The sequence below is a fragment of the Mycteria americana genome, chromosome 7 (genome assembly GCF_035582795.1).
Source record: "Mycteria americana isolate JAX WOST 10 ecotype Jacksonville Zoo and Gardens chromosome 7, USCA_MyAme_1.0, whole genome shotgun sequence".
Classification (NCBI taxonomy): domain Eukaryota; kingdom Metazoa; phylum Chordata; class Aves; order Ciconiiformes; family Ciconiidae; genus Mycteria; species Mycteria americana.
Genome location: NC_134371.1, coordinates 35,317,970 through 35,335,648, shown reverse-complemented (window position 1 = coordinate 35,335,648; position 17,679 = coordinate 35,317,970).

Below are 17,679 nucleotides of genomic sequence, written 5' to 3'. Positions count from 1 at the left end.
TAGAGGGGCAGAATCACCTCCCTCGGCCTGTTGGCCATGCTTCTTTTGATGCAGCCCAGGCTACACTTGGCCTTCTGGGCTGCAAGCACACATTGCTGGCTCATGTCCAGCTTTTCAGCCACCAGTACCCCCAAGTCCTTCTCTGCAGGCTGCTCTCAATCCCTTCATCTCCCAGCCTGTATTGATATTGGGGGTTACCTCGACCCAGGTGCAGGACCTTGCACTTGGCCTTGTTGAACCTCATGAAGTTCACATGGGCCCACTTCTCAAGCTTGTCCAGGTCCCTCTGGATGTCATCCTGTCCCTGAGGCATGTCAGCTGCACCACTTAGCTTGGTGTCATCTGCAAACTTGCTGAGGGTGCAGTCAGAAAACTGAGGGTGCACTGCCTATGTCATTGATGAAGATATTAAACAGTACTGGTCCCAATATAGACCCCTGAGCGACACCACTTGTCACTGATCCCCATGTGGGCATTTAGCTGTTGACCACTACTCTCTGGATACAACCATCCAACCAGTTCTTCATCCACCAAATAGTACATCCATCAAGTCCATATCTCTCTAATTTTGAGAGAAAGATGTTGTGGGGGACTGTGGCAAAGACCTTACAGAAGTCCAGATGTGCAACATCTGTAGCTCTTCCCTTGTCTACTGATGTAGTCACTCCATCACAGAAGGCCACTAGGCTGGTCAACCAAGACTTGCCCTCTGTGAAGCCATGCTGGCTGTCTCAAATCATCTCCCTGCCCTCCATGTCCCTTAGCACAGCTTCTAGGAGGACCTGTTCCATCATCTTCCCAGGCACAGAGTAAGGCTGACATGTAATTCTAACTAAAAATAGTTAGAAATAGTTTAAATAAGACTGTGGGACAGACTGTGGTGACCAAGCATGGGGTTCAGTCAGGCCAGCGTGCTGACTGATCTCGTGTTTACATTTGACTGGCCCCTTTCACCCCTTTTTCCTTCTGTTTTTCCACCTTGATCCCTCCTTTTTGCCTGCCTTTGTCCTTCCCCTAATCATCCAATATTAAGTCTTGCACATCTCTGTAATCCCCATAAAATATCCCATAAGAAGTTTTACACACTCACAAAGCTCTCTTGGTTCCATCCCAAACTTCTCTTCTTGCTGCATCCCACAGTGAGTCCTGTGCCCCTGCATGCATGTGCAGCGCTCCCCACCCTATGTGCAGAGGGGCCCTTTTACTGAATCACCTCCCTGATTTCACACTAGGGACAAAGTGCTCATCTTCTCTGATGGATTTACGAGCAGCACACTCCATGTGCTGTTTTCAGTGATTAGGTTACTGAGTTTCCTTCACCTGCTTTCATTCCTCTGATCCTTGCCTGCTCTTTGTGTTTATTTTAATTAGCTTTTATTCAAATAGTGTAACACTAGGCTGTATAGAAAATTTAAATTTTAGAAAAATTCTCTAACAAAACATTCTGCATGTTGCTACCAAGACCTTCTATGAGAGGCATTTTGCCTGCAAAAAGTCCCCCAAAAGACCAGTTCTTGGGATCCTTGTCTGAACCAAGTGCCTTAGTCTATATGTCTGATGGAAGGGAAAGTCCATTAACTACAAAATCCACCAGGGAAAAGCAGAGATGCTCAATTAAGACTTTTCCTAATTGAAGAAAGTCTTCTGCTAGCTTCTTCATACCTATGGTTTGTATTGCCTTTGTTCCTCACATTGTACACAACTTCATTTAAAAATCATGTTGACTAAGTTTGTAACACCATTAGAGGTTTATAAAACTATGTGACCATCATCATAAAACAGACATACTCCATACCTGGTGATTTCATTGAGAAACCCTTGGAGAGGGTTTGAGGTTTTCAAAATGTTTCTTGTTACCTGTGTTGAGTCAATCACAACACCCATAGTTTGGAAACTATCGCTTAGTTTGGAAACCTAGGTTTTGGCGGGGGTTGCCCCACAATGCTTAATAACTCTTCATTTCTGCACCTAGATACAGCAGCTTCTTCTTTACATTATGTCAGACTATAACAGACTTCAGTTTTTGTATGCTGAGCTCCTGATGTATTTGAATGCACAATAAAAAGTCTTCCAAAGGACAGCCTATAGTAACTCAAGAATGTAAAAAAAGGTCAAGCAAAATTTGTTTTGCACATTCACAGTGGCCAAGAGCCATCAGGCATTCATGTACTTCTAAATTATATACTATATATTTTACTATGTGGATATAATTACATGGTTAAAGAGCACTTGTTTTCTGAATAATGTTGATACTTTAGTAAACTGAGGTATTCCTGAAATTGAAATAAAATTTCACAAATACTCAGGTAAAGTGTTCTACACGTGTTATAGTTCATATATTAAAACATTCAATGTAAGTACATATTTAGACATTGTGGCTGTGAAAGTAATCAGCGATGTATATAACATTATAACTATATACAGTGTCATATTTTATAATGGATTTAAGAGGTTATGCTAAAAAGCCCTACTCTGAGGCAAAGATTTATGCTATTTGTTTTGACATACTGTGTCTATGTAATAAGCAGCCTGTGTTTGGTTTACAGATGTATTTTACATAATCACCTACACCCATGAGAGGGAATGCAAAGCCACAGAAGCGTTATACTCATTGTATGTGTTTTACTGACTCATCAATTTCTAGTGGTGCGTTTTATTAAAAAAAATATTTTGGAACAAAGCAGCACCTTGCCTACTAAATTGGCTTCAATCCAAACATCCAAATCCAAATTTTAAGCTAAATCTGAAAAAAAATCTGTAGTTTTTAAGCAAAAACAGTGTCTCGACTATTAGGATCTGATCTCTTTGCACTTAAATTATCACATTTCATCATTTTCCTCTCTTCTTATTTTGTTCCTATGGTTTGGGGGATCTCAGTATTTCTTTTCTATTTGAGCTATAAGACAGCAGGAAATAAATAGCATCTTTTACAATCACACAATGTCAATACATGTGCCAGATTAATAGCTCTGGAAAATTATGATTTCTGGTACTATCAAAGAGAAAGAATAGTGTCTACAGGAAAAATAATAGTAACAAAATGTATTCTCTGCCTTTCTTCAATATTTCTCAACTCCTTGTTTCTTCACTGGGTGAGGAGGGATGACCTTGTGAACAACATGGCAGGGTTGCCATGACTTTCATAACTGATTAGTCTACAAAAGATGGATGCCATCTAATTATGCTTGACAATATTTAGCAATTATTTTCTCTACCAATGCATTGTAATTGCACATAGAAATTATGGATTGTATCAGGATAAACCTGGTGGGTTTCGTTTTGATGTGCCTGTGGGAACAATAGTTGTGTTTCTCAAAAAGTATTTTAAACTGGTACAAAAATCCTTGAAACAGTTTCCTTGGGAAATTGTGGAAAAGATCTTCAGGTTTTTAATTTTATTATTTCTGTCTCTTTGAATGACCCTTTTAGGAGATGGATCATAATTTTTGTTCCTGAATAATAAATTGTCCTGCTTTTAAATCTTAAGGAGGAGGACACTGCTCACATTATCCCATTATATTACAGAGCAACATGCTGTCATTTGGTGGTTTCTTGTTTTATTAGCCAGGTTCCTATTTTAGTGTCATCCATCCTTTGTGGATAATGACATTAAATACTTGGAATAAATCTGTAGTATTTAAAAAAAAAAAAAGGTCACCTAAAATATCAAACTTTTACAAGGAGAAGAAGGAGGCAAGGGATTTGAATGAAGCCTGGTAAACCAAGTTGTTATACACTGCTAAAAAACCCACCATCTGTCTGAAAACCTCAATGATAGGTAATTATATTTCTAAATGAGGCAATCATTGTTAAGCTATGAAGAATATCATTAATTTTATAACATTCTGTAGTGTTGTAGTCAATACAGATAATAGACTTTTTGAGATATTATCTGTCCAAACACATTCAACTAATTTAAAGAATCTCATCGTGTATTCTCTTAACTGAAGTCAACAGTAATAAAGCCCGTCTCTGTCACTCCGATAAACTCAGTCAGTGGCTGAGTTTTGCTGAAATGAATTAACTGAGTTTAAAGAAACTAGTGTAGCTAGTCACAGACATTCAACCCATTTCTAACATTATTTCATAAGGTTTTCAATTTGCAAGCACAGCACACTTTAGTATACAGTGGACCAGATTTATCTTTTCTATAATCCCACTGATTCCAACTAAAGATTTACCAGCCATGTATAGGAGAGAAAAAAAAAGAACCAAACAAAACAAAAAACTAAGAAACAATTACTCTTTCAGATTAGTGGCCATCAGAGTCACTATCTCGTATTTTATCAGGGACAACAGAGGATGCTCCAGAGGAAAATTCATGAAGTGAATAGCAAATGTGTAGAAAAGGTTTAGAAGTCAGAATTATTCTAAAGACCTCAGTGAGCAAAGCTCTAAGATCCTAAACCAAAAGCTTTTGCATGTAAATGTAGTCTTCTGCTTGTAACAGATTGACTCTGGCTACAATCTCTGAAGAATGTAGAGAAGATCATAGCTCAAACAAGAGGCAACGAGCTTACCTCTTTAAAGCAAAGCTGAGGTCTACTGGGAGTTACGCAAACAGAAACCTTTGAAAGTAATAGACTTCTTGGAGAGAGACCAAGAAGTAACAGATTGCACTATGTCCCCATTCCCCAATGCATAGCTCATACTTCAGAGACCATTATTTTCTCAGTTTTTAACACCACTGAAAAGCAGAACTCTGTCCCACACCTTAATATTTTAGGGTGGATAGCATGATGCTCAGGGAGAAAAAGCAATTCTTGGTGTGGCACACAATTAATCATGAGAGGATTTTTGACCTGCAAAAGAACTTTGTTATTATTGAGAACAAGATGTGAAAATTTTGAGGGAGATGTTGAGATCATACAGAAATGAGAAGGTGGCGGTGATTTCTCACACAGTCCATGTGGAAGAGAGTGATGACAATGTAAAGGTGAATCCCTATAGATCCCTTTCAGTATAGTGCTGCCTGGCATCTGTTTGCAGAGACGCACCTCTATATTCCTTAAACCTAACATGGTAACATCCCCTCTCACACCAATGGCTGCCACCAGAGGAAGAAACGGTATTTGACGCCCTCTATTGAATGGCTTATGCATGTGGCTGAAAAGAAAAATTCTCAAAATTACCATGCATTACAAGGTGTTGAATACCAAGCAGAGGTCTGCTTTTTGGATGGCTGTCAGTTACTGATGGATTGCAGAGAGCTTTCAAATTTAACTGGTGTGTTTCCTATGGCTGTATCAGATGTCACCATAAATAAGATGGGAACCATCTGGCAGGGGCTACCTTTGGGTGTTTACATGACACAACAAAATATAGTCCATCTGAAGAGAGTGGGCTTTAATATCAGGTCTATATGGGAGCACAAATATGTTGTCATGGCAGAATCAGATAGGGAGGACCAAAATGGCCACACTGTTGATTCCCAGAGACAGTCTTTTTGGTGCCAGGAAAAATGCCATCTATTTGCATTCGAAAACAGCCCCTGACAGAAAGGTGTGTTAATATGATTTTACCAGGCTACCCAGCTTGGTGCATGGCTGTTGACAGAAATGTAAATATGCTGGAGCTTGCAGGCAGAAAGAAGATGTTGCATTACAATCTCAGCTTATTAAGGAAGTAAAAAAAACTTCCAAACAAGTCCAAAAAACCCCACAAAAAGTCAAATTGCCAAGTTGTTTAAATTCTCTGTGTGGCAAACTCAATCAGCTGGTCCAGTCTTCCCAACACCACCGTGATAAGAAAAGTAGACAAGTATCCAAAAAGCTATCTTTTTTCTCTAGCTGTTGAAATGTTCTTGTGTGATTTTGTCAAGGATGCTATAGCTAGTGTCTTGTGGAAGTACAGCAAAGGATGTGTAACCCTGGAGCACAGCGCTAATTTAAGAAAAAAGAAAGCCCTATCTAGCAATAAGTGGAAAGAAACAAGACTTTTATTTTTTCCTTCCTTTCTATGCTCCCTAAAGTTAAGTTGTGCAGGTACAATAATCAGCTCAGTATTAAGAAAACATACACAGGTAATTTTTCTGTGATAGATAGCAGACAAAATAGTCGTGGCATACACCTTGTGTACTATTAATATGCTACTATTTGCTTACAGAAAGAGTGTGTCTGTCCATCTTAAAAGGGCAGAGTGATGCAAATCAATCAAAAACTTATTGGTGAGATGATAATTTGTGGAAAGGATCTGAAATCAGGACTATCTTTTTTGAGAATTTTTTTACCCACTAGAATGGCAGTAATTGGCATAACATTAAAGGACAATAGGCCATTTTGTGCAGTATTTTGGCTCAGACCATGAGCAGTGCTGATTTCTTCTAAGGAAGCCAGATACCACTAAAGCACACATACCTATTGCAATTCAAAGCAGGTTTCAATGTTATTTCTGTTGCCCTTCACACTATATGTCCATGATGACTGGTGTCATGGGAGAAGCATAAGGTGCTTTCTGAGCTGATGGGAAAAATATTGTGGAAATGGCCTGGTATGCAATTATCAGTATGAAGGGAAACTGTGAATACAGAAAATAATGCAAATCTCTCTGTAACAGCATAGCTCATTCCAGAAAACAGAACTAATTTGCAGAACTGATACAATTATTTTACCTATTTATTGCGCAGAATATTTCAGTCATAGCAGGAACAATGTGAACTTCAAACACATGCATGTTCCTTGTGTATAGACTTAAAGGAATACTGAAATCAGTCCTTGCAGACCACATTAAAGCCATTGGTATTATAGTAAAATAAGGCTTAATTTATTTAATTATTGTTTTCTTGGCTAAATTGCTTTTTACAAAAAATTGTAGTTTTATATTTATAACAACTATCACTGTCATGGGAAAGTCTTACAAACCTATGAGGTATATGGGTCATAGGAACAAACCTTTCCTGTTGCACTTTCTAGGAGCTGAGTCTTCTTGGACTGGCATGGAGTCTGATGTAAGGCCACACATCCTAGACCAATTTACAGGCACAATATCTTATCCGTGTTTCAGAAGAGCTATCTATCCTATCTGAAGCATATAGTGGGTCTCTGCAGTCACCGTCAGCAGTCTGCTGTATTTTCTGAGACCAGCTGATACAATGTGGTATCAACAGAATTGAAGCTTCACCAGAAAGCTACTGGATGAACAGGAACCATATCTTTATTCCACATAACCTTTCTGCTCTGCTTCTTTCCTTCAGGAGAAAGGAAAAGAAGAAAAAAAACCCCACTGTATGCTAAATGCAAGCAATAATTCACAAACTTAATGACTTGGGCAGATAACACCGAGAGGGAGAAGCTTTTTAGAGCTTTCTCTGTTGCAGTGCGTGTTCATAGCCATTAGTTACAATAGCATATGAAAAGCCTGGTGACACAATCATGGTTAAAATTAAAATGTTAAGTGCAGTATTTCGTCTTTTTGGCTTTAGCAGTTCATCTCTGTCAGCTCCAGTACACCAGTTGGGCTGGACCCAGCAACTTCAACCCTGGCCAGAGCTTCTGTCCTGCGCAGCCCCCCGGGGCAGCGAGGTCCAACACCCACTGGAGCTACAACTGCAGCTCAAGTCCCTGGTTATCTTTCTTCATGTTATTAATAGTCCTCTCACCTCACTGACCCTTTCCAGCTCTTCCCTAATTTATAGATGGCCACTTGTGACAGGTACCCTATAATTTCCATGTTTCCTCAGCCACCTTTTACTTCTTCCAAATAAATGCATTGCTCGTTTGTTTAAAACCTTTACTTTCCCTCTCATTTGTACAATTTCCGAGTTGAAAACCTGAAAGCAATTTAGTAAAGCAAACAGATTAATAAAGAGAAAAACAAGAGACATTAAATAATAGTCTCAGCAATTAGATGAGGAAAGGAATTAAATAGCTTAATTCAAGGGCCTTAGCATTATTCACTGCAGAGCTTAATTTGAATTAATACATAGTGTACACACACTTATAAATGTCATATACGGGTGGCTCTTTAACAAGGAATATTGAAAGTAATAGCAAAAAGGATTAATCCTCATACTTTCAGTAAAAGCACTTATTTAAGGTCTGGCAAACCACTGTTTTCATGAGGATGTTATTACTGTAGAAACCAAGTGTTGAGCTTCAGCTGTTGGAAGAGCTCGAAGATTTCAAAGTAAAATAAATGTGTTTGTTTAATTTTTTTGCTGTTATTTTACTCATCAGGGTCAACCTTCTGGTGCAATGGCCATTTTGACTATAGGAGTGTAACTGGTACTACGTTGAATGTCAGTGTTTTTCAAAATCTGCTTTATTCACTTCAGTGCAGCATTTTTCAAGGGTTAGGCTAGCTGAGACTGTGGAAATTGCAAGGTCATTATGTTGCATTTCTTCTGCTATCCTGAAAGAACTTGTTATTCTTTGGCTCAATTTCAGAAGTTCTAAGGCAAGGTTTATGAGAAAACTGGTTTTGGGGCAGAGCAAAGAAAAGTGGTTTTTTATCTATTGTCAGGAGCCGAGAGCCTCATTTAATAATAGAAATATTTATGTATTTATTTGATAATTTTTAAGCAGATTCTGAGGGTGCCCAATTAAAATGTATTTATTTTTACTGATGAAATGAAATACTAGCAACCAATCCCTCTAACAAAGACTACGATTGTAAAAAATGCACCACGCTGCCCGAAGGAATATTCTTTGTCTCCTTTATAAGAAAGGCAAAGAAAAGAAAGAATAATGTAATGAAAGTGCTGGTGCTGGAAGTGTCCTTCAAACTTCATACTCAGAACTGGAGACTTCTTGAGTCAGTGAGTAAATTTGGGTCTTGGTACTTTGCAACCTGTCTTTATTGTTGAGACTTTGTGCAATTAGCTAATGGTGTGGGTTTTAATTTTTTTTTTTTTTGGTCAAAATCTGTTGCTATGTAAGTTGATGTGCAATGCAGAAGGGTATTTTTTTCTAGGTTCTGGTGAATACTCCCAACAAAAAGCACATTTGCTGATTATAAAATATTTGCTGGCTTCCTGTTGAAATGAAAATAAGCTACTTGGCAAATAAAGGAAGGAGTTTTTTTCATCTTGTGTTACCTAGATCCATTCATTTAAAAAAAAAAAAAAAAAGCCAATGGCAGGAATACAACCCCTTGTTTCATCATTCTCAACAAAAATATCAGTTTTGATGACAAGGCAGCAAGGAGCAGCAGTAATTAAAAAGTTGCAGGCAGAGAAAAAAGGGTTTACTACAGATTTGCTAGATAACAGTAGAATTAACAAGTGATAGCAAAGAAACAAAACCAGAGTATTACTCATACATTAAAAGCTCACAAAATATATACCCCAACATGATTTAATGACATTGTTTTACCAGTATTTTCACAACTGAAAATTTTATTTCTACAAGTGCTTAGTCACTCAAGAATATATTTCAGTTTCTTAATAGCATTTTTTCAATAAATATATTTAATTGATGTTTCACAGCATAAAAAAGGACCTTACACTGGCATAAATTAATTCACTATGCATGCATATTACTATATATTTATGAACTTCTTTGTCCATGCCATGTATCAAAAGCTCAACCATATAAATGCATATGTTTTAATATCAACCCCTTGAAAACTAAACCAAACAAAATAAAGAATTACTATTATGAATGTGTTTGCCAAATAATGCCTTAATATATCAGAAGTATGTATGATGAATTAATTATTGTTATTCTTTTTTGTTTTGCATATATTTATCCACTGCATATATTGTCTTTTTTTTCTGCTCTGCAGTAAATCACGAGTGAACAGGGTGTGTGTGGGTGAAAGAATGGCTGTAATCTAGAAAATACTATGACTTTTAAGAAAACCTTAAGTTATAAGCTTGAGTTTACTTGAAGCTTGAATTAGCTTGAATTTACTAAGGCATGCTTTTTTTTTCCCTTGAAAATCCAATAATTATATACTTGCTGCTGTTCTAATTGGATAAAATTGTCATCACCTACACTGAGCAACTGATTACAGGAACAGCTTAAATGCGTGTCCTGTTAATGCCCCTTAATGGCAGAGCCTCCATTAGTACAGGAAAGCCATAGTTAACAAACCTATTATATTTTTAACAATTTGTCAGATTTTATTAGATTTTCTGAGATTTTATATTTTCTTTTTATCTATAAACCACTGACTTCTTATGAGGAATGACATGTTTTGTAACAAAACAAGTAATTCACATCACTGTGGTGGAAAGATGGGAAAATGGTAAATGTATCCAGGTGAAATAAGTCATTGTATACAGATTTTTAAAGGGACCTAATATTTACAAAGATGGTGGGAAAACTACTTATTTTATCAGCGTTTGGAAGCCCACAAACAATTGCGCCCTTCCAAATATGTGAGGTTTGCTTGATTGACTAAGGGAAATTGCTTAAGCTGTGCACAGGACTAGCTTTATTGTTCACCGTATAGGGTATTTGGCATACGCTAGGAAAATGGGGTTTCAAGTTGCGGATGAGAAGTAACTAATGAAAAAGTACATCCACAAACCACAGTTCAGAATCTCTGAGCTTCTAATAGATTAAAGGAAAGGAAGGTCAATAAAAAGAAATGCATCTTATCATTTTGCTAATCATACCCACAAGGAAGATTTTCGTTTCCACGCCAGCATTATGCACACATACAGGCTTTGGCAGTGAACCAAAGAATTGTCATTCAAATGCGTGTGGCAGTTTTACTAAACACATGGCTGTGTTTCCACATGGAACTAAAATTGTGGCAGTCTACCCAGTTTAAATGGTGGAAAAAATATACTAGTTCCTATTTTTATAAGATCTCAGCTGTGTCTAAAGCGGCACAACAGAGCAGCCTGCTTTCATAACTTAAATATTCAGGATAAACCTGATCAAGCACTGACATATTTGCAATGAGGATGTTATTAATCCTGATATAAGATAGGATAATATTTTCCAGAGAGACCTAACTCCCCCTTTCAGAAGTTAATTAGGTTCTTCAGGGTCTATGTATCAGGGAAAGGGAATATGAAAGTGAGTTAGGAAGTTCTTATGAGACATTTTTTATAAAGTATTGCTGTAATCTAGAAAATACTATGATTTTTAAGAAAACCTTGTTATATGGAATTGGGTGATGACTAAATGCAATGAAATGTTTATCTGGAATGTACTCTGGAATGTGACAGAGGGGCGGTAATTACCCCTCTCTGTTCAACACTCATTAGGACACGTCCAGATACTGTGTCCAGTCTTGGACATTGTCAAACTGGAGTTTTGTAAACATCTCCACAAAAGTGGAGATGTTTCATGTCCCTGCCTGCCTGAAGCCTCCGTATTGCCTAGATTCCCAAGCTTCTACCCCATAAAACCCCATGTGTTTTGGCATGTTCCAAACAACTTGCGTCTCTACAGTGAGTAGTCCACCTGTGCCTAAGTCTATCAAACAACATTCAGCCAGGTGTATTTCAGTGACAGACAAATTTGAACTCTCATTCATTGTAGGTTGACTTCATTATTCTTTTACAAGTTGGAAGACACCTCAACAAAACAAATTTGCCATTGTTGTACAGGAAGAATAAGCTTCATAGGTCTTTTACATCATCCACATATTTTGAAGGAATGGTTGGGTTAAATTGTGGAAATTGCAAATGAAGAGTTGCATGCAAATCTGCATAAATGTTAATGCATCACCATTTATCAGACTACAGTAATAAGTAAATTCAGAGTGAGTAAAAGTTATGTGTTTATTGTGTATGGCTCCTACATACACATTTTATTTATCGATAGCTTTTTATTTTTATATTTTGCACGTAACTGAATATGTATACACATACACAGAGGATGTCTCAAACGAAAATAGGATAATAATTTAAGATTCTATTAAAAAATATTTATGGGCTTTTTAAAGAAACAGACTTTGTTTTACATTCAGAAGAATATCTCTGGGGAAAATGCAATATTCCATCCTTAGCTTCCCTTGCAAATAACTAAAAGAATGGGGTGGTGGGAAGACTTCTTTAATTCTTTTTTTTGTTACTTTGCTCCTATGCAGACATACATAAATAGCTTTAAAAAGCCATTTAATCACAGTATGCAGGAGCAAGGTAGTGTATTTGTGCTGTTTACATTAATGTAAGAAGAGACTAGGTATACCAGACTTATAGGTATCCTTATTGGTATACTTACTGATATATTAAAGTAGACGAGAGCAATTTGTACCAATAAAGCAGTACAAGTATTTGCCAATTTATGTACTCCAGCAGAATTTTATATTAAAACAAAATAAAAATATTTGTGTGTGTGTGTGTGTGTATACAAGAATTTCCTCTTTCAACCTTCTTGGTAATTTCTGGACAATCTCCCACTCTCTCCCTAGCAGAAGAGCAATCACTCCATAATTGCGTGCTTTCTAATCTTAAAGCTACAGATGTAAGATAGCACAAGGTATGCCAAACACATAATGGCAGATTTATTCTACAGATATAGAAGCACAATGTGAAATCTCTTCCAGATATCTCAGCTGTGTTTACACATTTCTATCTACTATACTGCAAACAATCCTGTAGTGTAGACAGACAAAGACTGTCTTGTGGATGGCTTCTCTCTCCAATTACCAAAGCATTTTGTCACACATTCTTTATGGCAACTATAAAAACTTTGGTTACATGGAAAAAAGATGTGTTAGATTACATAAGGAAGAGACAAGATGGAAATATACTTACTGATATATGTGAACACATGGTTTTATCTACAGATGGTATTTTTAGCAATACATTTTAAATTCAAACTCGGTCCTTTATTCTTATGTATTATAAAAGAATGCAGGCGTTTTTGGCAACAGAAACTTTTGACACAAATTCAATGAAAAATTAAAAACAATCAGTCCATCTGAAAAATATCAACAACGGTGAAATTTGTGTTTGTGACTTTAATCTTCATATTTCTACAGCTACAGTTTTGCTCCCATCACTTTGAAAAATATAAAAATGCTCTATTTTTTTTGCCAGTGGTGGTGAAATTTCTGAGTTACTGACACAGAAATACAAAAAGGAACACATTCCCTTAATATTTCTTTTAGCTATTATTCTCTACAAAATTACATTGCATTTTAGTGCCACTCTTTAATGGCATTCTCTACTACCTTATAAGATCAGCTATGGCTAGGTATTCTTTCCATAAAGGATAAAATAATTGAGATATACACTCTCTAAAAACCATTTTGTCTATGAGACACTGCAGTGTACAGAAGAAAGAGAAATAAAGTGGGGGGGCATTCCTCTATGCCATAATACTTTCAGAGGATGGAACTGCCGAGTGTTTAAGCACAGATGTGAGTTTAATTTAAAGAATAGACACTTGCAAACCCACTCCACCTCCTCATGCATTCATCTTGATATGAAAGCACTTCACAGAGAAAAAATATGATTGATGGATGAGTTTGGTGGATGGTAGTGATGAAGGCACCTGGAATTTAGTACTTACATGCTTTTAAGAAGACATGAAGCATGTGTTAGTACTGCTTGTGCTTATCCTACTGCATATAAAAATACAAAACTAGACAAAAGCACTTGAAAATGTACTGGAAGAAACAGTGTGATGGCCTCTCCTACACTCATCTTTGTTGCAGTGTGAAGCAGCTGCAAGAAGTCCAAAACAAGCTCGAACTTTAGTAGTTTTGGAATTATTTTATTAATTTTTATTCACACGTTTTATTCACTCTGTGATCAGCGTATCATTTTCATGGGAATGAGTACCATGGAAACCACAACCTTATTTCTCAGTGAATTTAATAAATAAGCATATGAAATCAATAATGAAAACATGAGGGATTAAGTTTTATCTTAAGCTTAAGTTGTTTAAAAGATTGGAACCTGTCAGAGTATTCTCGTTATTGTTTCCTGGAGTGAGATGGTGGTTATGGTACAGTGGGAAATAGCATGAATGTCATGTGAACCTGTATTAAACCCTATATTTGACTTAACCGACAGAACTGCCAATCTCCCTGCTTCATAGACACAGACTACAATTCAAAAAATTTTCCTTAGCTATTGATTACATTATATTTTTCAAATTAATAATGCTTCTTAGATACATGTTTTGTCACCATGAATTTTGCTTATCTACAGGTACATATTATTGCCATATCAGGACATTAGAATCATCCTTGGCCTCAAAACATTTTTGACAATTCCTTTCATACTGTTTTAGTTATGTAAGTCATTAAGAAACACGTTTTCAGCTGAGCACTCCGCATATTCCCATGGAGCTGTTTTCTCACCAACTTTGTAGGTGACGTCTATTCATATAGTTACTGCATGTGTCAGTAAAGTAGTTAAGAGGCAGGAGAAGTAAAGTGGAAAATCTGAAAATGTGGCAAGGTCTTAATCTCTGCTCTGTCTTATCCATCATTTAAAAAAAAAAAAAAAGTGACATAAAAGGATTTTATGAGTTCCAGGTCTAACTGGTGATTCCTTGTTGCAGGTATTGTAGCAGACAGCTGTAAGATTATGTCTTGAGGATGTCCTACCCACTCTCCAGTAAAAATTGTATGCTAGGAATCAAAGACTCACACACAGACTGGCAACTTCTTAAAAACTCAGAAAATACTGAGATAAGGGAAGTGTAAAACTGTCTACAAACTGCTTTAGCTTTCCACTGGTTGCAAGTTCTGCTTCGCTGGATATGCCCATCCTCCACGCTACAAAGAACAGATGGCCATGATAGCTCTGGTTGAGGGAACTCAATGTCAGAAACTGTCTTGCCATGGGAGTACCAGAACTCCACATGGATGCACTAAGCCATCACAACGCACTGGGGGCTTTGTTATAGATATAAGTATATTCAGTAAAGGGATCATAAAGCTCCTGAAAAGCCTTCTGAGAAGGCCTCCATCCATTCATGGGATGCAGGACAATGGGTTTGTATGTAAAAGCAAATTGTTCAAACACTTACAGTCACCAGTAAATAGAAAATTAATGTTAAAAAAAATTAGCTGACATAAAAGAAAATGAGACCAGTGGCATCACAGGCTTTCCACACACATTCATGCAACATAGTAAAATACAGTTGTAAAAACTTCTGCTAACTTAGAGTTTTGATCATTTCTGTCAGGTTTAAAGAGACTAATTTACCATCAACTTCCCATTAGGCAAAGATTTAAAGCTGTCATTCAGAGTTAATCAAGTCACCTGAAAAACTCTTGTTAAAAATGTTAGATGTGTAGTTTTAACGTGCTTTAGACTTACACTTTATTCTAAACATGTCAACAGCTTTCAAGGTGTATGTGCAGATCAAGGGAGAAGAGCTTTTAACCTTAGCTTTTCCTTTTTGTTCTGCTAATAGGTTAACGTGTTTTCCAAAGACAGAGAATTTGATTCTTGTACAGGCAGTTGCTTAGAAGAGTAAAAGACAGATTGAAGTTGGCAGCATATTAAATAAAGTTAGGCACTTTCAGGTTCTTAATCAATCTTAGAGAAAGTTTACAAAATATTTATGAACTTACCTTTCCTTTGAATAGTTTTTTTCAGCTGTTGTTTCAGATATAGATCTAGTTACTGAATTTTTCTTCTCTGTTGTAAAAGCTCTGATCTCTCTCATCAATGCATTACTTTGCCATAGTTGTTATGCAAGAGTTCCTGTCTTGCTCTGAGTCATATAAGAAAGGAGGAAAGACAACAGTCTTTCCCTTTTTTACGATCTTGCAATAGTTTGACAAGATACAGCTTAACAACAGCTTATTCTTCCATCTAATTTGGATGCACACTGGACAAAGTCCTAGATATTTTAAAACCAAAAGAGAAGTTAGAAACTTCACAGGAAAGAGAAAACAGGACAAGGACAGTTTGAGGAGACATTCTATCATCAGATTTTCTCATTGGAAAAACATTTTAGACACTTTATTCTTTTTTTTCTTATACACATCAAGGGTACTCAGACAAGCAGAAATAATGGCCTCTGGCTAATGATTGAAAGGTAATGTCAAAGAACTGGTAACCCAGACACATGTGGCTTATAACAAATTTCCCTCTTCTCCTTTCTATTCTACTCCATCCAGGAAAAATGATAACACTTATGCTGCCATATATTGGAGACAGAGAGTAATATTATAGGTTGGAAGGGATCTCCAGAGGTCACCTAGTCCAATCTCTCAGTCAAAACAGGTACAGTTACAGAAGGTTGTTCAGGGCCTTTTGCAGTAGAGTTTTGGCTGCCTCCAAGGATGGAAATTCCACAATGTCTCTGAGAAATCTGTGCCGATGTTTGACCACCCACATGGCAAGATTTTTTCCTTATATGTAATCAGAATTTTCCAGGTTCCAGCTTGTGCCTGTTGACTCTCTTTTACTGCTGTGCAGCTCTGAGAAGAGTCTGCCTCTGTCTTCTCTACACCTTCCCATTAGGCAGCTGTGGATAGCAATAAGGTCTCCCCCAAACCTTCTCTTCTCCAGGCTGAGAAGACTGAGTTCTCTCAGCCTATCTTTATATGTTGTGTTTCCCATCCCCCTAGTTATCACTGGATTTGCTCCAGTATGTCCAAGTCCGTCTTGTAGTGAGTACCCAAAAGTGGACACAGCACTTCAGATACAGTCTTACAAGGATCAGATTGAGAGGAAGGATCCCTCCTGTGGTGGATGGCCTTTGTTTCTGCAAGGACACACTGCTGATTCAGCTTGTGTACCAGGACTCCCAAGTCTTTTTCTGCACAGCTTCTTTCCAGCCAGCTGGCCCAGGGCCTGTATTCTTGCATAGGATTATGACAAACTCGAGGCATTTCCCCTGGTTTATGAGGTTTCTTTTGGCCCGTTTCTCAGTACTGTTGTGGTCCCTTGGGATAGCAGCCCTGCCCTACAGCATATCAGGGCACATCCCAGTTTGATATTGTTTACAAACTTGCTGAGAGTGTACTCTGTCCTATTATTTAGATCACCAGTACCAATCCCTGAGGTTAACCACTAGTAACTGGCCACCAGTCCAACTGGTTGGACTTTATACCACCAATCACCACACCCTGAGCCCAGTTTTCCAGGCCATTTCCTGCCCACCTTATGCCATTACCCAGCCCCTGTCTCTCCAATTTGGCTAGAAAGATTTTATGGGAGACTCTGTCAACAACCTTGCTAAACCCAAGGTAAACAACACGTACTGCTTTTCCCTTGTCTACACAGCCACTTGTTTCACCGTAGAAAGCAATCAGGTCAGGTTTGGTTTGCCCTTGGAAGATCCATGCTGGCTCTTCCCAGTCTCACACTGTTCTACATGTGCCTGGATACTTAAGAAGAAGAGGAGGCTTGAGGAGGCTGTGTTCTATAACCTTCCCAGGGAATAAGGTGAATCTGACAGGCTTGTACTTTCCCCAATCCTCCTTGCCCTTCCTACAGGTATGTGGGACATATGTCTTTCTCCAGTCAGTTTTCTGCACCTCCCATGATATCAAAAGTGATGGAGATGATAGAGAACAACCTTGCAATATCAGCCAGCTCCCTCAGCACCCCCAGATGGTGAACTTGTGTATGTTCAATCTGCTTACGTGTGCCCTAATTTTATCTTCCCTGTCTGTGGGTACAGCTTCATCCCATAGACTCTGCTCCTTGGCTCAGGGTCTAGGAGTCCTTAAGGGAGACCTTTCCACTGAAATCCTAGGCAAAAAGACACTGAGTGCCTCAGTCTTTCCCGTGTCCTCCACCACTGGTGTACTGGGCTCCTTTACCCAGTTTCCCACTGGATCCTGCCAACAAGCTGAAAT